We start from the raw sequence: 27,856 nt of genomic DNA on the forward strand, positions 1-27,856 counted from the left end.
TCCGCCAATTGAAAAACATTCAATCTGTGTGATCGTTGGTCAGAATATGGTCTGATGCATCTTTGTGCTAAGGCATGTCTTGTACGAAGCTGGCACTAGAACTTTGTTGTGGTCTCCACATTCTGCTCATACAAGCATAAGACAACCTTTTTGGATCTGGGGGCTATCCCTAGTACTTTGAGTATACCGTGTCATGAGGACTGTGGTGTTTTGTGTAAGCATAAGAGCAAAATAGTTCCATTGTTTGGGGCAAGGCTCTTGATGGGCACTTCCAAACACTAGCCCGAGTAACAGATCCTTTAGGATCTTTATGCCTACTCCTGGATCTCTCCTGTTCCCTGGAATAAGCTGTTGATTCCTTCAATTCTATTAACCAATCCTGTTGCAAGCAGGGAGACAGCCTGTTACTGGGTCAGCAGGTCCCAGGAAAATACCAGGTCCCATTACAATACAGGAAAGCAGTCCTTCGGGGTCAGCTAATCAGGACAATATTGTTCTTGCAGTCCAGAATCCAGAAATGTTACGAGAGAGTAATCCGTAGCCCTGTAATTATAAAGCCCGCTTATGCTAGTTCTAGGTTCAAAATACAATAACCATGAAATCTGACAAAGTGGTGCTGCCCACCTGCCTTTTACCAAACGATGTCCTCATTTAAACTGTGTGGGAATCATAATAAAGTCCACATCCCTAATCTGTGATGCCTTGGAGTTTCAGACCCTTGAGGGAGCAGAGCTCCTATTCAGGGGCAAGGGCATCTACACTCCTCCTTTTCAAAACAAACGCCATATTGCTAGTCTGTGCACTGGAAGGTAACCCCAGCTTGGCCTGCTTCCCCCATACTGGAGCCTGGCCTCCCTGAGAACAGAGGGCACCCAACAGACCCTGCAATGTACCTGTTCTGCCCTCTCTGCCTTTCCAGAGACTTCTACTGGACAAGGGGCTTCCAAGGCCTAACATATTATGTGTTGTAAAGGCCCACGATGGCAGATGCTCTGGCCTAGCCTATGTAAGCAAATGGCGGGCTGAATCATTAGGCAGCTGTTTCGGACCTAAGCACAATTATAACGTAGAATCGTGTGCAATGCCCTCCGCTTGTCAATACGTTGTGCGCCTACTCTTGGATATTTGCGCTCTTCTTTGAAAGCTTATCTTGTATCATCATCTTAACATCAGTAGCTGGCTTCATGGTGATTCCTATGTGTTTATCATGATTCTGCTGATGTTTATTTAGTTCAACTGTACAGTGCTTTGGGGAAAGTGCTATTAACACCCATAAATAAAATGAATACATTGGAATGTCCATGAGTGCAGATTCATCTTAATCATCACAAATGACACCTTCCAGAAATTGAATGTCTAGAGTATTGCCAGCAAGAGTTATCAACGTATCACGTGCATTCCAGTGCGGCCTTTGTTTATTTGATGTGTCACAGTGCAGAGGCGTCTGTGGAGACAAGCACTTGGCATACTAAAATGGTTCCATGTAATAATGTCCCCACAAAATTATCGCCATGCAAAAATATCGCCAAAAATTGCTGTTTTTTGTGGCAACATTATTGCATGGAACATGCGGGGGATGCCCCTGCAACCCCCAAACCCTTTTTTTTTTGGCTGCCCCTATCCCCATATATATGGTCACCCATATAATATCGCCACAACCTTTTCCCGGCGATATTATGTGCGGCGACCATATATATGGGGATAATATTACCTGATACCACTAAAATGTGCAGGCCCAGAAAAAAACAATGCTCTCCCTTTCAGGTCGTGGCAGCCCCTTAATGCTAACCACTGCAGGCCAGTGGGTTCTTTGCATGTGCATTTACTTATTTATTTAATGTGTTATACTTTAACATACACTTTACACCTATGAAATAATATAAAAAAAATATTAAAATACATTGCACTAAAATATATTGTATACTTCTCATAATGGTGCAATCAATGGAAAAAGAAATTAGTATGCACATTTCCATCACAGACTGCACACGGGATATACCTGGTAGGCTGATCTGCAGTCACATTCCCAGTCAGTTTTGGTGCAATGGACTACAGATGATGTCTTGTTTTGATAAAGAAGCACAAGGTGCAAAGAAGATTTCAATACTCAGGTATTTTTGTCAAGATTTGTTTCCAGTCTCTAGGGTAGAGGTTGAACACTTTTCCCAAAATAGGCTAACAGGGCTCCTCTCGCTGGCATTTACTCACCTACTTGTAGTATAACAATTTGAAGGAGGTTTGATGTGCTGTGTACAATCAAAAACACTGTTCTTCAGTGAAAACCTCACAGGCAGAGTCCCAAAAAGCAGCGCAAATGAAAGGAGATCAGAGAATATAGGTGTTTCATGTGCGCTACTTTCAGAAATGTTCGGCCATCTTATTCTGAAAGTTGACCTGCACAGTGCAGGATGGTTGGACAGTGACACAAAGATGCACTCTGCAGCTCCTTACATACATGGTATCAAGAGTTGTGAGAAAAGGGGCATCTGAAGGAGCGCATGCCTTTTGTGGATTGTGCTGTTCGATTTTTGGGGTGCACGTGATGAGGTGTGCTTCAGAAAAATAAAGTGTTCAGAATCTGCCCCTTAGTTCCTGTGTGAAAGTGTTCACGAGTACTGAAACACAAAGGTCAGGATTAACCAGAGGTCTCTGTGTGTTTTGGAATTCACCAGATCTCACTCAAGCCCATATGCACTGAAGGGATGAACTACCCTTATGTCAGACCGCCATTAGCCTAACTGCAATGCTGGCAGTTTTTAGATATTCAAGAGACTTATTTAATTGTCAGGTCCTGCACAGGTAACATTCAGCATCCCTTTTTTCATTCAGTGCAGGAAACGGCCTTCAGACATTTGGAGGGAAACCTGGAAACATCTTTTGTGTGTTCAGGACGAGGAAGGAGCATAATACTTTTACAGAAATTAAACATATTGCAAATACTTGTATTCAGAGGTGAAGAAAACAAGCTGAGAGTAACAGGATCATTATGTGTAGCAAAAACAGAACAGGAGCACTTAATAGATGGAGAAACTGAACCAATCCAGCTGGACTCTCTTCTTCTCACTTGGTTCAACTGCATTTCTTTGGGTAAACGTCAACAACATCCAGCCTCATTGGGGTAGAAGTCTTCCTCTGTAATGCTACTATTCTTGGTTACTCACTGGCCCTTGGCCAGTTTTCCTTAACACTTAATATTCCTCACAGATGAGCAGAGATTCAAGGCAGAGTGACAACAAATTAAATGGAGAAAAATAGTTTGATTTCAACAGCGTAAAAGTGAAAACCACTGATGGGCATATGCCAACAAGGCCTTAATGCCTTAATGCCAGTAAGACTAAGATTCTACTTATCGCACACCAACTCCCTCCTTCCCTGCAGCTCTCTAGCCGGCCTCCCTTGGCTCTCTTCCTGCTCCTACCTGCAAGGCAAAAAACCTCGGGGTCATCTTCGACTCCACACTCTCTTTCTCCCCTCACATATCTGACGTCTCTAAGAAGTCACACTACCAGCTACACCTCCTCAGAGGTATCCTTCCTTTCCTCTCCTTCCCCCAGAAGCTCACTGTCTCCAGAGCCCTGGTTCTCTCGAAGTTGGACTACTGTAACAGCCTCTATCTAAATCTTCCTGCCTCTACTCTCCGCCCTCTGCAACTCATCCAGAACAGGACTGCAAGACTTGTCCTTGGCCTCAAGCCCAGGGACCGTATCTCTCCAGGACTGACATCGCTACACTGGCTCCCAGTGGCTGCGAGGATTAAGTTCAAAACCCTCTGCATTGTCCACAAGGCCTACTGGGGCCTTGGGCCGAAATACCTTCAACTCTCTCTTCCTAAATATCTTCCTTCTCGAGCTCTTCGGTCATCCACCTCCAACTACCTCAGGGTCAGCCACTTCTCCAAGCAACGAGTTGGGGGTAGATCTCTCTCCGCAGCAGGGGCCTCCCTCTGGAACAGCCTTCCTGCCTCCCTGAAACTTGAGGAGAACCATCTCCGGTTCCGGAAGCACCTCAAAACCTTCCTCTTTGCCTCCGCTTTCTCTCCCTCTCTCCCCTGCTAAACTCACTGAACCTGCACTGAATCTGCAACTGGCACACTCACCGATCTTGGTCCTTGGCCCAGCCACTCTTCCCTGCACTGCCTACCTGCACTACGGGACAGTCTCTGTATCCTACAGCCCCTTCTCCCGGCACTTACATTGCACTTGCCACCAGCTGGCCCTGTTATTTATCTTGTATTCTACTAACCATGTACTGCACTTTCCCCTCTCCCCTTCTCCTTGCACTTTTCCCAGTCCCCCTACCCTTGCACTTGCGCAATCTGAATGACACCTGGCCTAGTAGGATCGTTGTCTGTCTCCCCTTGTCGCCCCCCTGCCTCGTCGCGCCTTGAAACACTTGTGAATAGGCGCGTTACAAATGCCATATCATATCATATCATATCAAGGCGTAGTGTACTGAATCCGTTGCCAGGCCCTATTGTAGTACTGACGTTGTGTGGCATGTGGCTACAATGAGGTGGTTACTGCAGCTATCAGTGGGCTAAATATCTACTTCACCATGGACATATCGACCAGTTGCCAGAGCATTGACAACATGGCCTTTATAGCACTCTGGACTTTCCTTCCTCGACTGGGCAAAGGGGTGACAGAGTAATGCAAGTAACTTCAGCATTAGACAATGTGTTGAATGCCAGGGTTTCAGGCTTAAAGCTACACAGGTGTTGACATCTGGAGAAGGAGCAGGCCTTGGAGTCACATTACCTTAGACCTCATAATTAGCATTTGACTCTGTTACAGCATAAGATTAATTACATGTCCTTGCTGATTTAGGAATTGTCAAGACAATGCATGTCCTCTGCTTTTCATATGCATTGGACCTCATTGGTACCATGCTTTATCAGCAGTTGTCCACTTGTGAAATACATGGTCACTGTGTCCCAGTTTACATCTCAGCTGAGCTTACCATGCCAAAAATGCACTCTCCAAAAAGTGGTGTGCCACACATTGCCACTATATAACATGAGGATCTCAGTGATCACCCATTGAAGCTCTGCTTTAAACTTGTTAAACAGGCTAAACAAGCAGTGCAATGCCATCAGAGATTCATGTTTTCCCCCCACCAGGATGAAAAGCATGAGCGTTTAAATCCCCAGTGTGTGTTTCAGAAGAAAGCTGTTGAAGATCAGGAATGTTTTCTAATCAACATAAGGAGGCATAGGAAGAGGTCACACCCTCACTGACTTGTTCAGGCATCCAATTCCTCTTTTTATCCTCCAGGATGTAGTCCTCACTGGTGCTTCAAGGGTACCCATGGTACTGTTTCACACTTTCTTCAACTCCCTCCTCCTTCCACCATCCCAGATATCCCCCCACCTGTTTGTGGCTGACAGTCTTTCCATGAGGGCATATTTACTAAATATACTTGTGTACTCTGGATGACCAAAAACGTGCCTACCAACTAGATGGAGGTGTAACTCTCGTTGGTGATGGTAAGGATGCTACATGCCTGAACTTGCAGTTCATCCTGGACACTGATGACTGCAGGACATGTAAAGTGTGTGTTAGGTCTATTCATCGAAGGCACTCTCCCAACACCCAGTTCAATCTCCTGGACATGCAATTTGACAAACAACCTGTTCAAGTTAAATTGACGAATCGCTGCAAAAATTGCAGACCTCCAAGGCCACGACTTACTCTGAAATTGGCTGTCCAGCAACATTCTAAGTCAGCTCAAGCAATCATTTCAATCCTTCCGACCATTTCCTATGTGCCTGCATTGCTGCACACTCTCTGGCAAAGAGTCAATCCTTCCACCTCAGGGTAGCAGCAGCGTTTGGTTCACAGCAGCCGGTTTGCCCAGTCCAGCGCCCATTGACAAGTCACTGTGAAGCGTTGTTCATTTGACTCCTGTTACAGTTGCATTTTTCTATGTTTAAGGCTCAAGTGTTGGCTGGATACAGTTCTGCAGTGTTTTGCAACAATCACTGCACAGAGTTGAATGTGATTGCTATCTGCCTATAATTGTTTGCTTTGGGCTGGGAGCCGGCCTGGTAGCACAGTGCTCGGCTTACTTCTACTGACTAACTCCTTCAAAACCCTCTGATAGTGCAAACACACACGCCAAGGCTGAATTAAAGGATAAAGTGTTGGCTGGATACAGTTCTGCAGCGTTTTGCAACAATCACCACACAGAGCTGAAAGGGAATACCATGTGCCTACAATTGTTTGCTTTGGGCTAGGAGCCGGCCTGGGTGCTGTCAGGTGTCTTGACCCACGTTTGAACTATTATGCTACAACATTTGGTGCTGTGGGCTTAGAAAATCCAAGATGGCTGAAAAGCCCACATTTGCGCCAGAATCCAGGAAAACCGCTCCGTTTTGCGCACACCAAAATGGTCGCCTGACCTGCCACCCACCAGTGCGAGCGTGATGGGCCAGAAGCGCCATGAGCGAAATCAGTGCAAAGGAATATGGTGCTGTTAAAAATCTGTTTTAATTGATGTCAAAAATTGCTAAAATCATGGCCACAAAATTACTCTACTGCAGAATCTATAGCAATACACTGTAAGTAAATGCTATCAAGTAAAATCCCTTTTTTTGAAATGTATTAATTCAAGACAGCTCCCAAAAATGGGTGCAGTACCGGCGCTCGACTCTAACCAGCGCTAGCGGTCTAAACTCTGACAGGAGGCCTGTCTTTCAGGAGCTGACAAGGAACCTGAGTTAGCTGGAAACTTCAAAGCCTTGCTGGTTAATGAGAATTCTTAACACCTACTGTTCACACGCCCGGCTGCATTCTGCTGCCCCCACCAAAAGGGATCACACCTCTCTGATTGAATCAGGGGAGTAGTACCTGGGACTGCAGGAAAACAGAACAATGAACTTTCCCTGGCTCAGGCAAATGCTAAATCAGCGGTCGTAAATGGCTTCCTCTTGGAAGGAAATGGGAGGGGCGCTGCCTCTGGGAGCCACCTGAGCTGGAGGCGGGGACAGACAAAAATTCCCCCATGTGCTTTGGAACCTAAACCATACCCATCTGGACCAGAGCATAATTTTAAAAAAGATGGATAATTCATAGTACATAACTGTCAAAATTATCTAAATAATATCATCATTCCTGTGATTTTTCTGTGCACATTTTAAGAGGTGTTAGGACTCTGTGGTATGTTCTGGGGAGTAGTAGCGGAAAATAAGGTATTACTCCAAATGTCTGCATGTTAAAAATCTGACACTTCATCATCTGATGCCCATATTCCTTGCGCACATTTGTGTAAATTCTGGAAAAAAATTGAGGTTGTGTTCTGGATGAAAAGGGCAGAATTCTGTCTGAAGTGGACACTACATTTTACAAAGACAGGGATCGGATGGTTTGGTGGTAGAGAAAATATGTTAACTGGACATATAATATTAGGAAAAATGTACATAGATAAATATGCATTTGGATAAAAAATAGATTTGTGTGCAAAGTGTCAAGGGGAGGATCCTCTGACCCATAAACATACCTCATCACGATGACACTCCATTTCCTTCCCCCAATCAAGGGAGAGATGAGAACTTGGCCAATGATAAGTTGTGAGGGGCAGGCTTAGTTATGCCCACACACACACCCATTTTCACAAGACATAAAAAGAGCCACTGAGATCCACGCAGGGACATTCAATTCCCACTTCAAACTGATTTCTTGCGAAGCGCTTTGACGGACGACTCCAGATCCAGAACCAATCTAGAACTTGAAGCAGAGAGGCCTAGTCCACCAGCTGAATCCTTCAAAGGCCTCAGAATCCAGCAACCTAACCAAACTATTCAACAGCCGGGTGAGCTGTTTGATTCTGGCCTAGAACCCTGTGCCAGAACCCAGAAAGCAGAGCTGTATCCAGACCGCCATGCAGTGCCGAGAGAAGACCAGACCCAGACCAGACCACTGTGCAGTGCCAGAACTTTTGCCAAAACCAGAGACCCAGACCAGATCGCTGTGAGCAGAACCGGTACCAGAGACCGTCCGTGGCGAGTGAAGCCCAAACATGACCAGATCTTGACGGCCTATTTCAAATTTATAGTGTGAGTACCCACAGAACTGTGCATAGTCATCTCTTAGTTTAAATTAATCTAATTTAAACCATTTCCACCTATTTAAAACCGCATCATAGAAATCGTGTGTCCATTCTGTGATTTCAAACCTGTGAAAGTGTCATTTGTCATTCTGAGCTTTACTTTATTTTTGAGAATCTACCTCCACTATATTGTCTGTATCTTTTGAACCGTATGTGCTAGGAACGAGATTTAACTATAATTTTAAAGCTAAGATCCTGAGATTTCCAACAAACCCAGAACCGACTTACTATTCCTTATAGTTTTTCCGTAATCGCGCTCAACGCATTCAGAAAAAGTGCCGCGAATTGCAACTAGCCCATTTCACCACTTGTAAAAAAAATTGCTGCTTTTGCTTTGCATTGCTGAAATTCGTTTTCAACCTGATAATCCCTCATGAATCACTGATAGTGTTGACCTGAACCAATCTTAAGTATCTATCCCCTACCCTGAATCTCCTATAGGGAATTAAAATCATTTTTAGCATATTTTCACATATTTGCAAATCACATTTAAAGTATTTTTGCCTGTGTTTTAAAATCATCCCTGTTGCTCTAAGCTTGCTAGGGGGGAACTGAATTGGTATTGCATTTGATTGTATTCCTGAAAATTGTGTGTTCTCCTTCCATCTCCTTACATTGCATAGGGGGGAGTGAATTGTCAAAAGAAAAAGTGATCATATTATCTCTTGTGGAAACCATCTTAGTTATTTCTGTGCTGTATTTGTTTCTATCATTGCATTTCCTTGAACCCATAAAAGCATTCTCAGCTACTTTATCCTCTCCATACCAACTCCTAAGTAAAATTAAAAAGGTGTGCCAGTGTAATACTATCCATTGTTGATCACTGTCATATTCATAAGTGTGCTATCAAATATTAATTTATTTATAAAAGTGTGATCTATATCTTGTTTAATTTTTCAATAAATCTTTTAATTTGCAAAACAAGCCTACTTCTTGGCTCAGTGAGGTCAGGGGGATTCAAAGAGAGGGGCGTTATACAAGGTTTATCATCCAGATCTATGAACTTGTCATAAGAATATATAAATAAGGGATTCCCTTGGGCATCCCAGACTAGGCACTGACTTAGTTGGAGTACTGAATTGAAGTCACTTAACAGAGTGGGGGCTCGAGCCGGTACGTCTGGATTAGATCTACCATTTGTGCAGCTTAATACAGTGTGCTAACTGACAGGATACATAAATCCTGTTGGATCGCCACGCCATGTTACATTGTAAAAGCACCCCTCAAAAGAAGGACGCTCTAAGGAGATGCTCTGTTTTGCAAAATAAAATACTAACTTCTGTAAGTCAGGAAGGAAATTAATTTCCAGAATGACGACCTTGGTAGATATCAAAATAGCCAGAGAGCACCTCTTCCATAAGCCATTTGTGAGAGGCGAATGGACGGAACAGGACCAGAATATGTGGTTGCAGGCTATAACGCAACAGGTCACTGTAACTGGGTCAGATACATGGAGAGATGAGGGTCCCTTGCATGTGGCCCTGAGTGAACTATATATGGCCCCTATGGCCAAGGATGAGCACAACAAGATTGCCAGGGTAGCGGCATATTTATATTTATATATGGGAGCCATACAGGACAAATGTGCTGAAGGCCAAGATCTGGCAAATAGGCAACTGATGGCATTAGAGAAGGCCCAATCTGTCCTGGTCTCTTCTGAGCAGAGGCTGCAGAGGAGCCAAGAGTCAGAAAATGATAGTAGGCAGTATATCATTAAAATAAAAGAGGATATGGGTATCCTTCAACAGGAAAAGTCTGACCAGGATACCAGATTTCTGGCCTTGCAGAAGGAGTACCAAGAAGGTTTGGATGCCCTACTGCAGAGCCAGAAAAAGCTGGAGCAACAACTGGACTTCAATAGGGTATGCGCAGAGCAGGTAGTCACCCTGCAAAGCCACCTAGATAGGGAGAAGGCAGAGAGGAACAAACTGATTCTGAAAGACCTGGATACCCAGACAGAATTTGAGGAAGAGCGCCAGAAAGCTGGTGCCCTTAAAAGGAAGAGAGACGACCTGGCGGCACGGATGCAGGCTCTTAGTCAGGAAAGGGACACCTTAGGCCATGAAGTCTGCCAATTAAAAGGAAACATTGAAGAAAATCACTTGGCCCTCCAGGGACTGGGTGATCTCCAAAAAGAGCATCAGAACTTGTTAGAGCACACCAGGAGGGTGGAAGATGCTCTGGCAAGAAAGGAACAGGCCAGTAGGGATGGGACTCAGGAGGTAACCCTCCTGCAGCAAAGACTGGCCCAGTACTCTTGGACCAACCAGGAGGCACAGAGAGAGAATGAGGCTCTCTGTCAGCACAATGATAGGCTCCAGCAACAAGTAGCCATGCAGGAGAGACTGAGTCTAGTAAGGCCTTAACTGAGGAACTGAAAGCACAGGCTCTTGCATTTCAAAAGGGAGCAGGGGCTGATAGAGATGAGGTTCGCTGGGAAACGGAAACACCTGAGCATAACCTCAGGAGCCCTAGTACCTGAGGCCTTCATCCCTCCCGGTCCCTGGACTCTGCCACCCCCATGTTCCCAAGTGCACATTGAGCCCAGGGCCACGGGGATGGCAGACTATTATCCAACCAGAAGTATGGGGCTCAAAGGCCAGTACCACCCAGGAATGGATGGGCGGGCATCCGGGTATCGGCACCTAAGTACAGTGCAACTTAGTGGGGAACCCCAGGAGAGTAGGCCCAATAAGCGCATCCTGAAAACCTCTTCCCAGTTAGGTCAGTGGGGGGGGGTACCCATCAAATCCTGGCAGCAAGGAGGGATCTGAAGACTCCTCTGAGTGTCACAGGACACAGGAGACCAGGTCCCCAAATTCTGCCAGCCATTCCCAGGCTCGCAGAATCCGGGAAAACCTGGAAGATCAGACGGGAACCTCTGGGAGCAGTGCCTCTGAGTCAGAGGATGAATGGACTAGGGTTACCCGAACCAAGAAGGCCAATAAGGCAAAAAGGGCCTTGCTTAAGGACCCCGTAAAACAGATTAAGGCGATAAGGAGTGGCATCATCCCTTATCACAAGAACGCCAAGTATTCTGTTTGGGAACACTTGGAGCTTTACGAGCAAATGATGGAGACTTTCCATTTGAAGGACAGCAGTAGCTGCATTCAGTATGTAAAATGGACATTCTCCCCAGAATACTCCAGTTTATTTGCGGGGCTGGAGGACCAAAACCATTCAAGATGGTCCACATATAGGGCGGCCATCTTGAAACATTTTTCTGTTCACCAGAATCCCCAAGAGGCTCGCAAGGCAGCCTACAATTTGCAATGTGGGGAGGATCAGGCCCCACAAGAATTTGTGCAGGGATTGAAGCGTGCCTTTGCACAGACTACCAGAAGGGTGCGCACGGACAGTAAAGAGTTTGTAAATACGTTTTTCCACGCTTTGCCCAAATACATCATGACCCAGCTAGTGAGAGATTTTCACGAGAAAAGATCACTAGACTGGGTCATTGAACAGTCTACCCGGATCTATGAGGTGCAGAAGCCCATAGAAAATAAAAATAACACCCAGAAAAGCCCCAAATCAACCAGTACCCCTGCTGCTGCTAAGTTGGCAGAGGTAAAGGTTGCCCCCATTTTAGATTTGGAGATGGGGGGGCCTAAAAACCTGCCTGCACCGAATAATTCCCATCCCAGAAGGCCCTCGGACCAGTCACAGACAGGAAGTCAAGGAGGTAGTCCCACAAATGGGGTCCCTCGCTCCCCTGACTATGTAAGTCCCCGTTACAATGGAAACCGACCCATCCTGGGTTAAGTGTGGATTCCTCCAGCCCAAGGGGGGGATACAGCCAAGTGCCTAACCCAGGGAACTTCCCTCCTAACTTCCCACAGGAGGGCAGAAATTCACCAAACCCTGGCCAGAACTTTTTTCCCAGGTATCCACCCAATTTCCAGCCCCAAAATCATCCATCCTTCAGGAACAAGGGGAAGGGGGGTGTAAAGCCTTGGAGGAAGCTTCCTTCCCCACTTGTAAACAGCCCCTGGAAACCCAGGACCCGGAAACAAAATCTCCTACCCCTGAAAGTCTGCCACCCAAGGAGCTGTAAGAGGATTCAATTCAACACTACAGCTAAGTCAACGCCTAGTCTAGAATACTGAATGAAAACCCTTATTGATATATCTTTATGTCCAGTTCATGCGTTCTGGATGACTACCCCTATATAACACCCCTCTCTTGGAATCCTCCTGACCCCACTGAGCCAAGAAGTAGTTCTGTTTTGCAAGTTAAAAGGTTTATTTGATAATTTAAACAATAGATATATACATCACACTTGATAATAAATTAATAATTGAATATCACACTTAATCTGATATGATAAAGATTAACAACGGAGAATCTGGCACTAGCACACTTCTTTATAATCACTAATGAGTTGACATGAAATGGATAAGATAGCACACTGGTAAATAGGGACAGAAGTATAATGTGGTAGAGAATGCTTTATAGAGTTCAAATGGATGTAATGTTGAATGAAAATGCAATACAGAAAATACTCAATATGATTTCAACAAAACAATGTAATCACTTTTCTCTGGCAATCCCCTCCCCCCCTTGATGCAAGGCAAGGAAATGGAAGGAAAACACACAGTTCTCAGAAATGCAATCAAATGTGATTCAGTTCACCCCAGCAAGCTTAGACAACAGAAGTTTAAAACACAGCCCAAAATGCTTCTATAAGTGCTGGCAATGGAGTGAAAAATATGCTAAAATGCTTTTAATTCCCTGTAGAGGTTCAGGGTGAGTGGTATCTAGTTAATATTAGTCCAGGCTCACACTAGCAATGATTCAGGGATAGTTAGCAGGTTAAACGAATTTCTGGCAAATGGAAGGCAAGCAGCAGCAGTTTTTACACGTGAAGAAATTTGCAAATCGCGGTAAAATTCGCGAATGCGCCGGGCGCTATTACAGAGGAACTACAGGGACTATCACTATCGTTTTGGGGTCCTAGGAAAGCCTAGGATCTCAGCTTCCAGAGGAAAGTTACTGCAAGTCTCTAAGACAAACGGTCGCGGAGATATGAGCGATTTTGTGAAGGTCGTTTTTCAGATTTGAAATTTTAAAGTTCAAAGTGGCAAGTGACAGCTTTTGCAGCTAGAATGACAGGTGACAGATTTGGAAATTACAGGTAGTTCTACTTAGGTTAAATAGATTGAATTAGATGAATTTAAACCAAGAGCTTTGGTTTGGTACAGTTTGGCGGTACTCACAAGAGATTTTAAACAGGAAGGCGGCTTTGTCACGATCTGGTCAACAGGTCTGGACTTCGGACGGTCTCTGGGCACAGCGTTTGGTCTCTGGAACTGCTCTCTCTCTGGGTACAGCACTGCTTCTGGATTCTGGAGATTGAGGGATTTGAACTCTCTGTTTATCTTGGAGTCTAAGTGTTGGCTCTTTGAAGGTTGATGGAGGTAGAGTATGGATTTTCCGGCAGAGCTTCCAGCTGCAGATGGAAATGAAGGTCTCTACCTAAGTTTCAGTGGTCCATTTATATGTTCTGCAAGTGGGTGTGTGTGTTGGTCATAACTAAACTTGCCCCTCTCACTTGTCATTGGTCCAGCTTTCATTCCTCCCCTGATTGGGGGAGCTAAGTTGTGTCAGAGTGATGTCAGCCATTTATGATCTCTTGAAAAAACTCCCCTGTCATCTGTGCACCCAAATCTATATATGATCAAAATCCATATTTCACAGTTACACAGTTGTTTGAAATTACATACCCATGTCACCTATCACATGAGGTATACTCTGTCCCAAATCTGCTGTTTCTAGGAGCTTGCATTCAGAAATGGCACATATTTCACTTTTTAACTGATTTTGCCATTTCTGACATTGACCCCACTTTACATACATGTGCGCAGGGAGTAGGGACATTAATTGATGAAGTTTCAGATTTTTAACATGCATACATTTAGAGTAATGTGATCAAGCGCTCAGTTGAGCGTGAAACGCGTTGTGGGTGGGCCGTTACCGGGCGTCCTGCCTCTGTCTGTTGTGCTGTCTCCTCTGCCTCCCCTCCCCTCCCCTTTCTTTTTTTTGTTCTGCACACACCGTGCAGGTTATTGTTATCATTAAAATAATTTTACATTCTACACATATTGTGTGAGCATTTTGCATTTTTTCTGGGGGTCCTCTCCCATTTTGGGATTGTGGGACCCTTCTGGATCCACGTTGAGTGCGGTCCGCCCTCTTCCTTCAGTTTCTCTACATTTAGAGTAATATCCACTTTTCCGCTAACACCCCCTGAACATACCACCGGTTCTAAAAACCTCTTAAATTGTGGGCAGAAAAATCACAAGAATTATGGTATCATTTATAACATTTTCACATGTCCGCTCTATGAATGATCCATCTTTTTAGATTTATGTTCTGGCCCCCAAAGGGGTGTGGTTTCCCCTCAGCACAAGGTTGAATTTCTGTTTTTTCCAGTTCTGCCAAGCCAGCTTGCTCTCACAGGCAGTGCCCCTCCCAGCTTCTGCCAAGAGGAAGCTGTTTTACGACATCTGTAATAAACCATCTGCCTGGGTGAAGGGGGTTACATTGTTCAGAGCTCCTGTATTCTGTGGGGCTCTCCTTAATTCAATTATCAGAGAGATGGCATATCCTTAGTGTGGCCAGCAAAAGGCAGATAGGCCTGGGAACACAGTTGTGACTCAAGTTTCACTCCTGATGGGGGTAGTTGCCAGGCAAAATTCAGTTCCTTAAGCCAGTTTTTCAGCTAACTGTCATGTTTTTTGTTGCTTTTTAAATTAACTTGCAATTTTACACATGCAGCTAGAATGCTGATTCTAAGTGCAAAACTATGACATTTCAACAGTTACAAAGGCATGTGACACCAAACATAGGTCACTCATTTAATCTAAAAATTTTCGATTTTAGTGTCTTTAAATCCAGTGCAACTTAAACTGCTGACTCCATAGCAGTTTTGTTATAAGCATTGTTTTGGGCTATTCATTTCCCAAATTTTGTAGGCACACAACACTCCATTCTACCAAATGTCTGCTGGTGTCCAGTGAATATTTTGCACATGTTGCAATGTTTGAAAATAGGCATTTTGAGCCTGCCTTCAGAGAAACACAGGGTGGTTTTAAAGCGCTTTGAAGCTAACCGGCGCTACTGTTTTTCATTTGGCAACCCATTTCCCTCATGGCACCCCGGCCTATCATTCTCGCACTGGTGGGTGGCAAGTGAGGCAACCATCTTGGTGTGCGGACAAACTGCGCAGCTTTCCTGGATTTCGGCGCACATGTGGGTTTTCCGCCATCTTGAATTTTCTAAGCCCACAGCACCAAATGTTGTAGCATGATAGCTTAAACGAGGGTCAGGACACCCAACAAGCCCCCCCACGCGACTGCACTTTGAATTTGAGTCGATGGGGAGTCGGGTGCACAAGGGTTTTGACCCACGCACCGGTCTGTCCGCATAATCTTCTTCCAATTCTGCAAATGGCACAGCTCAGCATCTTCTTCTCCATCCGGTACTGATCGATCAGTTCTCCTCGTCGGTCCTGATGGAAAGATTGGGCGGTACACTGGGCCCATTGGATCTTCGTTCCCGGTCTCCGGATCGTCCTCCTTGGCCCGTCTCCAGGTCTTCTTTCTCCTAGGACGACAAAGGAAGAGCGGCAATACCTACTCATAGATGTTTTTCCACCACTGTTGAGATAGTGGGGCAGCATATGCATTTCATCATCACGAAACATTACATTCTTATTTTGAAAAAAAAAAAACAGTATAACTAAGAGACAGTTTCTTCCCCACCATTGATATAGTGGGGTGGCATGTGTATTTTGGAAGTCAACAGATATGAACGTGCACATTTTTTTTTTTTTACATTCATAGACAAGAACCCACATTTGCAAAACACAGAATTTGATAGGCTATATATAGGATATTTTAGTTTAGAACTAAATTAATCTGAGACCGTACCCTCTAGGATTCCAGAGGATTCCTCCAGTTGTTGCAGAGTGTGCCTGGGATGGCAACACTTCAACTGGTTGATGTGGACCCACTTCTCTTCCCCCTCCGCCGAATGACCTTTGGGGATGTGGATCTTGTAGGCCACCGGGGAGATTTTGTCGATGATCTCAAAGGGTCCCTTCCATGTAGGCAAAAATTTGCGCTGCTTGGCCTGGTTCCTTTGGAAGTTGTATAGATAGACCCGGTCTCCCACCTGATATTCCTTCCTGGAAGTTTTCAGGTCATAATGGGTCTTCATGCTATCAGCTGATCTTTCTAGGTTCCGCTGAGCATAAGCAAAAGCATGTTGGAGGTGTTTCCTTAAATTTTCCACATACTCATGAGTAGTGGAGGCATTTATCAGTGTCTGCTCTTGGGTCCTGTAGAGCAAATGCTGGGGAAGCACCATCTTGCGTCCAGTCATCAACTCAAATGGTGACATTTTGGTTTCAGATGAAGGGGTAGATCTGATGGCCATTAGGACCAGAGGTAATCGGATATCCCAACTTGGCCCAGAATCTGCCACAAACTTCTTTAATATGCTCACAATTGTCCGGTTATATCTCTCTACTGCCCCAGAAGAAGCTGGTCTATAAGCAATATGCAGCTTTCTCTTGACCCCCAGTATCTCCCACATCTTTGTCATTTCTTCACTGGTGAAGTGGCTACCTCTGTCTGACTCAATCCTTTGAGGTAGACCAAAACGGGAAAAGATGTGGTTAATCATCAAGGCAGCTGCCGTTTCTGCCTTGCAGTTTGGGGCTGGGAGACATTCCACCCACTTGGTAAACAAGCATGTCACAGTCAACATGTACTTATTCCCCCTAGCAGAGCGAATCACAGGGCCTACAAAGTCGATTTGTAAATCTGACCATGGCAGTGTCATCCCCCTCTTTTGGAGAGGCGCCCGGTGTGTGAGGGATGATGGCTGAAATTGTGCACACACAAGACACCCCTTCAAGTATTGGTCGAGGTCCTGCCCCATGTGTGGCCAGTATGCAACCTCTCTTAAGATTTCCAATGTTGTGTGAAACCCCCTATGACCGGCGGTGGCCGCATCATGGGCGTGACTTAACATCAGGCTTCGGAATGAGGTAGGAACCACCCACTGATCGTGGCCAGCTTTGGATTTCCTTACCAACAAACCGTCTTGGATTCAGAACATTTTTGGACATTTCATCAACACTCTTAGGTCCTCTTTCCCAATGTAATCGGTATCCGTCAGGGGAAAGTTCTCAGGGTCCTCAAGGTGCTGGTAAAATTTACCAATTATTGGATCCCCCTTCTGAGCGGTAATCAAATCAGCATCAGGGGTCTCCTTACTCCATTGTGCAATTGAGAGGTCGTTGTGAGCATTTGTCTGGGACCTAGTGATAGCAGCGACCTGGATTTCCCCCAACAGGGACTCAATCTCAATTAGATCCCCTTGGATGGCCCCGGTTTTCGCCAGCTGATCAGCTAAGTCATTTCCAGTTTTGTCTGGTCCCTCTACTTTGGAATGACCCTTGATCTTCTTCCAATAGACGGTCATTCCTTTCGAGGTGACCAGATCATCAATGTTTTGGATCAACTTCCCATGTTTCAAGGGTTTGCTGTTAGCACATAACATGCCTCTGGTTTTCCAATTAACCAGGTGCTCCACGAACCCGTTCCGTACATAATCCGAATCTGTGATTATGACCAGTTCGTGGAGTTGATGCTGGACAGCAGTGAGGATGGCCTGATGCACAGCCATCAATTCTGCCACCTGACTACTTCGGGGACCAATTTTGTATCCAGCGGAGGGTTCTGGGGACTCATTCACCCATGCATTCCCTACGCCGGCCACCAGTTCTTTCTCCCCGTCGTTGTCAACATGGTAAGAGCATCCATCCACATACACAGTGGGCATTCCCTCACACTTGTCTTCTTCGAAGACTTTGTGGGGGGAATTAAGGTATGCCTCCATGTTGTCCTTGATTTTTAGACTTTCGTCCTCGAGACAGTTTTCTCTGGCACAATCATGCAAGTCAGCCAGACCTTGCGCGAGGGGACTCTTCTTGTTTTGGCCATATCTGACCTCCACAGGAAAGCCTTGCATTGACAGAATCCAGGAAGTAATTCAGGAATTACTCACATTTCCGGCCTGGATTCTGTCACTTTGGAGATATTGCAGAGGCTGGTGTGGAGTCTCCACTATGATGTGTTCCCCCTGGATAAACGGGCGGTAATTCTTCAATGCCCACACCGTTGCCAGGAGTGCCTTCTCACAATCGTTGAATTTTTCCTCCACAGAGGATAAAGTTTTGCTCGCATAGGAGATTACTTTATTGACCTTGTCATGCTTTTGGTATAATACTGCCGTCAAGCACGTATTAGAGAACCCCGTCTCTAGGAAGAACTCCTTGTTTCTGACAGGGTAAGCTAGGCAAGGCGCTTGTGAGAGGCTTCTTTTGAGTTGTTTTACTGCCTCGGCTTGTTCTGGACCCCATTCTCACTTGACCCCCCCCTTCAGGAGATGAATCAGGGGTCTGGTGATCTCTGCGTAGCCCTCAATGAACTTTCTGCTGTAATTAGTCAGTCCAAGGAGGCTCCTTAGTTCCCGCAGAGTTGTGGGGTCTTTCAGTTTCTGAAGTGCTTCCACTTTCTTTTCCTGGGGACAGAGGCCCTGAGGAGTAATCTCATGCCCCAAGAAATTAACACGGGTTCTACACCACTGTGCTTTCTGAAAGGAAAGTTTTGCTCCGGCAGCCCTCAACTGTGTCAGAACATAACGGATCTCCGCTATGTGTTCCTCCACAGATGAACTTTTGATGAGGACATCATCTAGATAAGCCAGGTTACCCCTTGCACCCAAGTCGGGCATGGCCTTGTGTAGAAAAATGTTGAATTCATTGCCGGAGTTGAGGTATCCGAAGGGAGTCCGGGTCCATGTGTACTGCTGGCCCCCAAAGGTAAAAGCCAGTTTGTATTGGTCCTCCCTGCTGACAGGCACGGTCCAGTACCCATTGGTCAGGTCTATTGCAGTGAATACCTGTGACCCCTGAATCTGGGCCAGCCCTTGGTCAATGTAGGGAAGAGGCCATCGGGAAGTATGGACCCGTTTGTTGAGCTCCCTGAGGTCGGCGCAGAGTCTCCACTGGCCGTTTGGCTTCAATATTCCCAGCACCGGATTATTGAAGGTGCTGTGGACTGGACAGATTATTCCCCGGGACTCAAGGTTCTTAATTATTTCAGTAAGGGACTCCATTGATGCGAGAGGCAAGCGATATTGCTTCACAAACACTGGAGTCATGCCAGGGTCCGTGGGGATTGTTGTTGTGTGGATGTCAGTGCGACCACAGTCATATGAGTCTACCGCAAAGAGATCTTGGAAATCCAAGAAAACTTGTTTCAACTTTTGCTTTTGTTCCAGAGTCACACAGGCATCAGCTAGGTTGACTCTCTCTTCCACCATCTGCCTGAAGCCTGGAAAGACTTCTGGTTTGGCTATCTCCGCGGCCTCCTCCAGCTGGGTGGAGAAGTCCCTGGTCAGAGTGCTGATTTGGACCGGAGGCTTCAGGTGGGAAAGGCAGCCCTCATGCACCTGGAAAATCACCTCATCCCTCCTGAAGTCACAAGTCACATCTTCCTTACCATAGGGGCAGGAAGTGTACACCAGGAAGTTCCCCCCATGCCGGGTAAAAATCCTGTCTGGTGTTGTATGATCCTCACTGTCACCGTCAATGCAGTCCTTGGGGATTGGCCCTAACAGTTCGTTACCTAAATCAATGGAAAAATGTCAGTCATCAACCGCCATTCCAATAATGGTGCCTGCGGCTAGAGTAATACCCTTTAAGTCGCTGTTATCCACCTCTATTAGAATGGTGGCATGTTCTATGTTGACTAATGGAGTTGGGTTTACCCCCAACCCTTGCTGTTGGACAGAAGCATTTAGATGTATGTAAGCATCAGGGTTTTTCAACTCTTGTCCCCTTTTAACTTTCACTTCCAGGGAGAATTGTCGGGTCCTTTCTGGGATGGTGACTTCCTCTTTAACCTGAATTTCAACTGCATAAGGTCGCAATTGAGCTGACCTAAATGCTTTTTCTGGATCATCAAAGCTGATGGGATTATCCGCTAATCGGGACCAAGCTTTGAAGTTTATTAGGTCCAAACTAATGGCAAAGCGATTGAGAATGTCACTGCCTAAGTAAAAGGCGGCAAGGACGTCTCGCACGACCCAACAATTGTGGACTATGCTCTTGTTGCCAATGGAGATTTTGAGCATACACCTGCTTGGCAGGAGATGTTTTGAATTGGGTGCTTCCAGGTCCATTTCCCATTTGTCTATCAGTTTGAAGGTGGGAATGGATGGATCTTTTGGGAGTTGGCGAAACATTGCTTCGCTGATGAAGCTCTTACCATTGTTCACGCACACTCGAGCGAGAACAGAGTCCTTCCCATCATTTAACTGAACAGGGATGAACAACTGCTCTCCAATTTGCTGAATCTCAGCCAGGCTCTGAGCTGATTTCACATCTTTCTGGACTATAGGAGTGGGAGTTTCTGATTGTGGGTTAGTATAGAATTTCAGAGTGTTTCCTTCCAGTGTGGAATACCACCTTGAACTGGAAGGAAGGTTGATTTTCAGAAATAGAGAGGACCCCCCATCACCAGTCTGTTGTCCTACTGCTATTACTGTCACGTCTGGAATTTGGTTGTTCTGGAAGTGGAATTCTACTTGGTCAGATTTTTGTTCAACCATGTGGCAGGTGCCGTTTAAACTAACATGGTTGACACTCTGTTTTAATTTTATTGGTCGGCTAGTCTGGGTCCAGAGGACCTTGTTTACGCAATCTATTAGGGGTGACAACCTTCTCAGGAGGTAATTCCCTAGTAAACAAGGGGTGCCCTCTGGGGTCACAACTATGACCGGGTGTTTCAATTTGTGTCGCCCAATTTTAATGTCCAAGTCTGCAGTCCCCTCAACGGGAATTTCCTTCCCGTCAAAGTTCTGCAGTTGTCCAGGAAGAGAGGTGAGAGGAATTTGGTAATTCTCTCCCCTTCCTGCATTCAGTTCATCAAAGGCCCTTCTGGACAGAAGGGTAGCTTGAGATCCAGTGTCCACCAGTGCCAAAATTGTACCCTGCCCCTGTACTTGTACCGGGGCATAATATCTTCCCTCCTTCTCCTCAAGGGGGCACAGATAATGTACATTTTTGGACAACTGGTGGGCTAATTTTCTGGTTTTGGACATGGCGAGAGAAGAGATTTGGGCAGAATTCTGTGGAGAGTCTTGGGAATCTGAAAGAAAAAGTTGGCAACTGGAGATCAGAGCCATTGTGGGTTCCCCTGGCTCCGGTTCTGGGCCGCCCCCCCCTTTTTGGAGGCAGTCACCAGGATGGGTTTGAACCAGGGGATTTTCTTGCTGTTGGTTCTGGGATGAGATGGTGGGCGGCGGTAGCTCAGTATCCACATCTCCCCAGTCTGGATTTGCATCCCTAGGGATCCATTTTTCTTTGGGAGGAGTTCCCCCCTCTCTGAAGGAGAAGATCCTTTTCCCAGGATCCTCTGAGGATCCCTCTCCCTCAAATTGGAAGATCTGTACCTCCTCCTCAAACTGAGTCTGTTTGGGTCTTTTGTTTCTCCTACCCCCCCTCTGCTCCTTAGGAGGCAGACTTTCAGGGGCAAGAGATTTTGTTTCCGGTTCCTGGGTTTCCAGGGGCTGTCTACAAGTGAGGAAGGAAGCTTCCTCCAAGGCTTTACACCCCCCTTCCCTTTGTGCCTCCTCCCTGGGAACTGGTGAGTTATCGGGGTGCTGCCCCCGTCATTGTTCTGGAGCACCAGGTCCAGAGTTGGGTGCGTTCTGCGCCGGCATGCCGATCTGAGGGTTCTGCTGAGCCCTCAGTATGTGACCCATATCCCGCGCCATGTTTTGAACCTGGCGCTCTAACTGGGAAACCCGCTCAGGCTGATACGGGGCCCTGTTTTCTCCCCTGGGCTGATCCCGGGAAGGGTAGCTGTCCCTCCTCTGGTAGTACCCCGGGTTGGGAAGATTTGGGTACCCCTCCACCCTTGCCCTCCCCTCTCCCGGATTCAGTGGTCTGGGCTCAGGGAATTGGGGAAAGAAGGATGGATGGTTTTGGGGCTGAAAGTCGGGTGGATATCTGGGGAAAAAGTTCTGCCCAGGGTTTGATAAATTTCTGCCCTCCTGTGGGAAGTTTGGAGGGGGGTTCCCTGGGTTCGGTGCTTGGCTGGTCCCCCCCCCCTTGGGCTGGAGGAGTCCACACATAACCCAGGATGGGTCTGTTTCCCTTGTAACGGGGGCTTACATAATCAGGAGAGCGAGGGACCCCATTTGTGGGGCTGCCTCCTTGGCTCCCTGTCTGTGACTGACCCGAGGACCTCCTGGGCCTAGCATTATTAGGTGCAGGTAGGTTTTTAGGCCCCCCCATCTCCAAATCCAAAACGGGGGTTACCTTTACCTCTGCCACCTTGGCAGCAGCAGGGGTGCTGTTGGCTTTGGGGTTTTTCTGGGCATTACTTTTGCTATCTATCAGTTTCTGCACCTCATAGATCCGGGTAGCCTGTTCAATGACCCAGTCTAAAGATCTTTTCTCGTGAAAATCCCTCACGAGCTGGGTCAGTATGTATTTGGGCAAGGCATGAAAAAATGTATTAATGAATTCTCTACTGTCTGTGCGCACCCTTCTGGTGGTCTGCGCAAAAGCACGTTTCAATTCCTGCACAAATTCTTGTGGGGCCTGATCCTCCCCACATTGCAAATTGTAGGCTGGCTTGCGAGCCTCTTGAGGATTTCTGTGAACAGAAAAATGTTTCAAGATGGCCGCCTTATAGGTGGACCATCTTAAATGATTTTGGTCCTCCAGCCCCGCAAAGAAACTGGAGTATTCCGGGGAGAAGGTCCACTTTACATATTGAATACAGCTTTGGCTGTCCTTCAAATGGAAAGTCTCCATCATTTGTTCAAACAACTCTAAGTGCTCCCAAACAGAATACTTAGCGTTCTTATGGTAAGGCGTGATGACGCTCCTGATCGCCTTAATCTGCTTTAAGGGGTCCTTAAGCAAGGCCCTTTTTGCCTTATTGGCCTTTTTGGTTCGGGTAACCCTTGTCCATTCGTCCTCGGACTCAGAGGCACTGCTCCCAGAGGTTCCTGTCTGATCTTCCAGGTTTTCCCGGATCTTGCGAGCCTGGGAATGGCTGGCAGAATGTGGGGACCTGGTCTCCTGTGTCCTGCGCAGTTCAGAGGAGTCTTCCGATTCCTCCTTGCTGCCAGGATTTGCTGGGTACCCCCCCCACTGACCTAACTGGGCAGAGGTTTTCAGGATGCCCTTAATGGGCCTATTCTCCCGGGGTTCCCCACTGAATTGCACCATGCTTGGGTGCCCATGCCCAGATGCCCGCCCATCCATTCCTGGGAGGTACTGGCCTATGAGCCCCATGCTTCTGGCTGGATAGTAATCTGCCATCCCTGTGGCCCGGTGCTCATGTGCGCCAGGGGACATGGGGGTGGCAGAGTCCAGGGACTGAGAGAGATAAAGGCCTCTGGTATTAGGGCTCCTGAGGTTATGCTCAGGAGTTTCCCTTTCCCAGCGAACCTGGTCTCTATCCGCCTCTGCTCCCTGTTGCAATGCAAGAGCCTGCGCTTTCAGTTCCTCAGTTAAGGCCTTACTCGACTCTATCAGTCTCTCCTGCATCGCTACCTGTTGCTGGAGCCTCTCATTGTGCTGGCAGAGAGCCTCATTTTCCCTCCGTGCTTCCTGGTTGGTCCTGGAGAACTGGGCCAGTCCTTGCTGCAGGAGGGTTACCTCCTGAGCTGTGTCCCTATTGGCCTGCTCCTTTCTTGCTAGAGCATCCTCCACCCTCCTGGTGTGCTCTAGCAAGTTCTGGTGTTCTTTTTGGAGGTCACCCAGTCCCTGGTGGGCCAGGTGATTTTCTTCCATTTTTCTTTTTAAGTGGCAGACTTCCTGGCCTAAGGTGTCCCTTTCCTGACTAAGAGTCTGCATCTGTACCGTCAGGTCGTCCCTTTGCCTTTGGAAGGCACCAGCTTTCAGGCGCTCCTGATCAAACTCTGCCTGGGTATCCAGGTCTTTCAGAATCAGTTTATTGCTCTCTGCCTTCTCCCTATCTAGGTGGCTTTGCAGGGTGACTACCTGCTCAGCACATGCCCTATTGAAGTCTAGCTGTTGCTCCAGCTTTTTCTGGCTTTTCAGTAGGGAGTCCAAACCTTCTTGGTGTTCCTTCTGCAAGGCCAGAAATCTGGTATCCTGGTCTGACTTTTCCTTTTGCAGCACATCCATATCCTCCTTTATTTTAGTGATGTACTGTCTGGTCTCATTTTCTGACTCCTGGCTTCTGTGCAGCCTTTGCTCAGAAGAGTCCAGATCAGATTGGGCCTTCATTAACGCCATCTGTTGCCTTTTTGCCAGATCATGGCCTTCAGCACATTTATTCTGTATGGCTCCCATATATAAATATAAATATGCCGCTATCCTAACAATCTTGTCGTGTTCATCTTTGGCCTTAGGAGCCATATATAGTTCACTCAGGGCCACATGTAATTTTTCAGATTTGAAATTTTAAAGTTCAAAGTGGCAAGTGACAGCTTTTGCAGCTAGAATGACAGGTGACAGATTTGGAAATTACAGGTAGTTCTACTTAGGTTAAATAGATTGAATTAGATGAATTTAAACCAAGAGCTTTGGTTTGGTACAGTTTGGCGGTACTCACAAGAGATTTTAAACAGGAAGGCGGCTTTGTCATGATCTGGTCAACAGGTCTGGACTTCGGACGGTCTCTGGGCACAGCGTTTGGTCTCTGGAACTGCTCTCTCTCTGGGTACAGCACTGCTTCTGGATTCTGGAGATTGAGGGATTTGAACTCTCTGTTTATCTTGGAGTCTAAGTGTTGGCTCTTTGAAGGTTGATGGAGGTAGAGTATGGATTTTCCGGCAGAGCTTCCAGCTGCAGATGGAAATGAAGGTCTCTACCTAAGTTTCAGTGGTCCATTTATATGTTCTGCAAGTGGGTGTGTGTGTTGGTCATAACTAAACTTGCCCCTCTCACTTGTCATTGGTCCAGCTTTCATTCCTCCCCTGATTGGGGGAGCTAAGTTGTGTCAGAGTGATGTCAGCCATTTATGATCTCTTGAAAAAACTCCCCTGTCATCTGTGCACCCAAATCTATATATGATCAAAATCCATATTTCACAGTTACACAGTTGTTTGAAATTACATACCCATGTCACCTATCACATGAGGTATACTCTGTCCCAAATCTGCTGTTTCTAGGAGCTTGCATTCAGAAATGGCACATATTTCACTTTTTAACTGATTTTGCCATTTCTGACATTGACCCCACTTTACATACATGTGCGCAGGGAGTAGGGACATTAATTGATGAAGTTTCAGATTTTTAACATGCATACACTTAGAGTAATATCCACTTTTCCGCTAACACCCCCCTGAACATACCACCGGTTCTAAAAACCTCTTAAATTGTGGGCAGAAAAATCACAAGAATTATGGTATCATTTATAACATTTTCACATGTCCGCTCTATGAATGATCCATCTTTTTAGATTTATGTTCTGGCCCCCAAAGGGGTGTGGTTCCCCTCAGCACAAGGTTGAATTTCTGTTTTTTCCAGTTCTGCCAAGCCAGCTTGCTCTCACAGGCAGTGCCCCTCCCAGCTTCTGCCAAGAGGAAGCTGTTTTACGACATCTGTAATAAACCATCTGCCTGGGTGAAGGGGGTTACATTGTTCAGAGCTCCTGTATTCTGTGGGGCTCTCCTTAATTCAATTATCAGAGAGATGGCATATCCTTAGTGTGGCCAGCAAAAGGCAGATAGGCCTGGGAACACAGTTGTGACTCAAGTTTCACTCCTGATGGGGGTAGTTGCCAGGCAAAATTCAGTTCCTTAAGCCAGTTTTTCAGCTAACTGTCATGTTTTTTGTTGCTTTTTAAATTAACTTGCAATTTTACACATGCAGCTAGAATGCTGATTCTAAGTGCAAAACTATGACATTTCAACAGTTACAAAGGCATGTGACACCAAACATAGGTCACTCATTTAATCTAAACATTTTCGATTTTAGTGTCTTTAAATCCAGTGCAACTTAAACTGCTGACTCCATAGCAGTTTTGTTATAAGCATTGTTTTGGGCTCTTCATTTCCCAAATTTTGTAGGCACACAACACTCCATTCTACCAAATGTCTGCTGGTGTCCAGTGAATATTTTGCACATGTTGCAATGTTTGAAAATAGGCATTTTGAGCCTGCCTTCAGAGAAACACAGGGTGGTTTTAAAGCGCTTTCAAGCTAACCGGCGCTACTGTTTTTCCTTTGGCAACCCATTTCCCTCATGGCACCCCGGCCTATCATTCTCGCACTGGTGGGTGGCAAGTGAGGCAACCATCTTGGTGTGCGCACAAACTGCGCAGCTTTCCTGGATTTCGGCGCACATGTGGGTTTTCCGCCATCTTGAATTTTCTAAGCCCACAGCACCAAATGTTGTAGCATGATAGCTTAAACGTGGGTCAGGACACCCAACAGAGCAGAGAGGAGATAGGAGAAACAAAGGACCCAAACAGACCCATTTTGTGGAGGAGGTACAGATCTTCCAATTTGAGGGAGAGGGATCCTCATAGGATCCTGGGAAAAGGATCTTCTCCTTCAGAGATGGGGAACTCCTCCCAAAGAAAGATGGGTCCCAAGGGATTCACATCCCGACTGAGGAGATGTGGGGACTGAGCTAGCACTGCCCATCATCTCATCCAACCGCATCAAAATCCCCTAGTTCAAACCCATCCTGGTGACTGCCTCCAAAAAGGGGGGGCGGGGCCCAGAACCGGAACCAGGGGAACCCACAATGGCTCTGATTTCCAGTTGCCAACTTTTTCTTGCAGATTCCCATGACTCTCCACAGAATTCTGCCCAAATCTCTTCTCTCGCAATGTCCAAAACTAAAAAATGAGCCAACCAGTTGTCCAAAAATGTGCATTATCTGTGCGCCCTTGAGGAGAAGGAGGGAAGATTCTATGCCCCGGTACAAGTGCAGGGGCAGGGTACAATTTTGGCAGTGGTGGACACTGGATCCCAAGCTACTCTTCTGTCCAGAAGGGCCTTTGATGAACTAAATGCAGGAAGGGGGGAGAATTACCTAATTCCTCTCACCTCTCTTCCTGGACAACTTCAGAACTTTGGCGGGAAGGAAATTCCCATCGAGGGGACTGCAGATTTGGACATTAAAATTGGCCGACACAAGGTGAAACACCCGGTCATAGTAGTGACTCCAGAGGGCACCTCTTGTTTACTAGGGAATGACCTCCTGAGAAGGTTGTCACCCCTAATAGATTGCGTAAACAAGGTCCTCTGGACCCAGACTAGCCGACCAATAAAATTAAAACGGAGTGTCAACTATGTTAGTTTAAACAGCACATGCCACATGGTTGAACAAAAATCTGACCAAGTAGAATTTCACTTCCAGAACAAACAAATTCCAGACGTGACAGTAATAGCAGTAGGACAACAGACTGGTGATGGGGGGTCCTCTCTATTTCTGGAAATCAACCTTCCTTCCAGTTTAAGGTGGTATTCCACACTGGAAGGAAACACTCTGAAATTCGTTACTAATCCACAATCAAACATTCCCACTCCAAAAGTCCAGAAAGATGTGAAATCAGCTCAGAGCCTGGCTGATATTCAGCAAATTGGAGAACAGTTGTTCATCCCTGTTCAGTTAAATGATGGGTAGGACTCTGTTCTCACCCGAGTGTGTGTGAACAACGATAAGAGCTTCATC

At 46.3% G+C, this 27,856-nt stretch overlaps 1 protein-coding gene across 2 annotated transcripts in view; it reads left to right on the forward strand.

The window, feature by feature from the left end:
* Nucleotides 1-27,856, forward strand: part of LOC138489128 (contactin-associated protein-like 5) — a 1,755,478-nt gene that overhangs the window by 1,096,405 nt on the left and 631,217 nt on the right. The window lies entirely within an intron of this gene.

The sequence above is a fragment of the Ambystoma mexicanum genome, chromosome 9 (genome assembly GCF_040938575.1).
Source record: "Ambystoma mexicanum isolate Mex_15411 chromosome 9, UKY_AmexF1_1, whole genome shotgun sequence".
NCBI lineage: Eukaryota > Metazoa > Chordata > Amphibia > Caudata > Ambystomatidae > Ambystoma > Ambystoma mexicanum.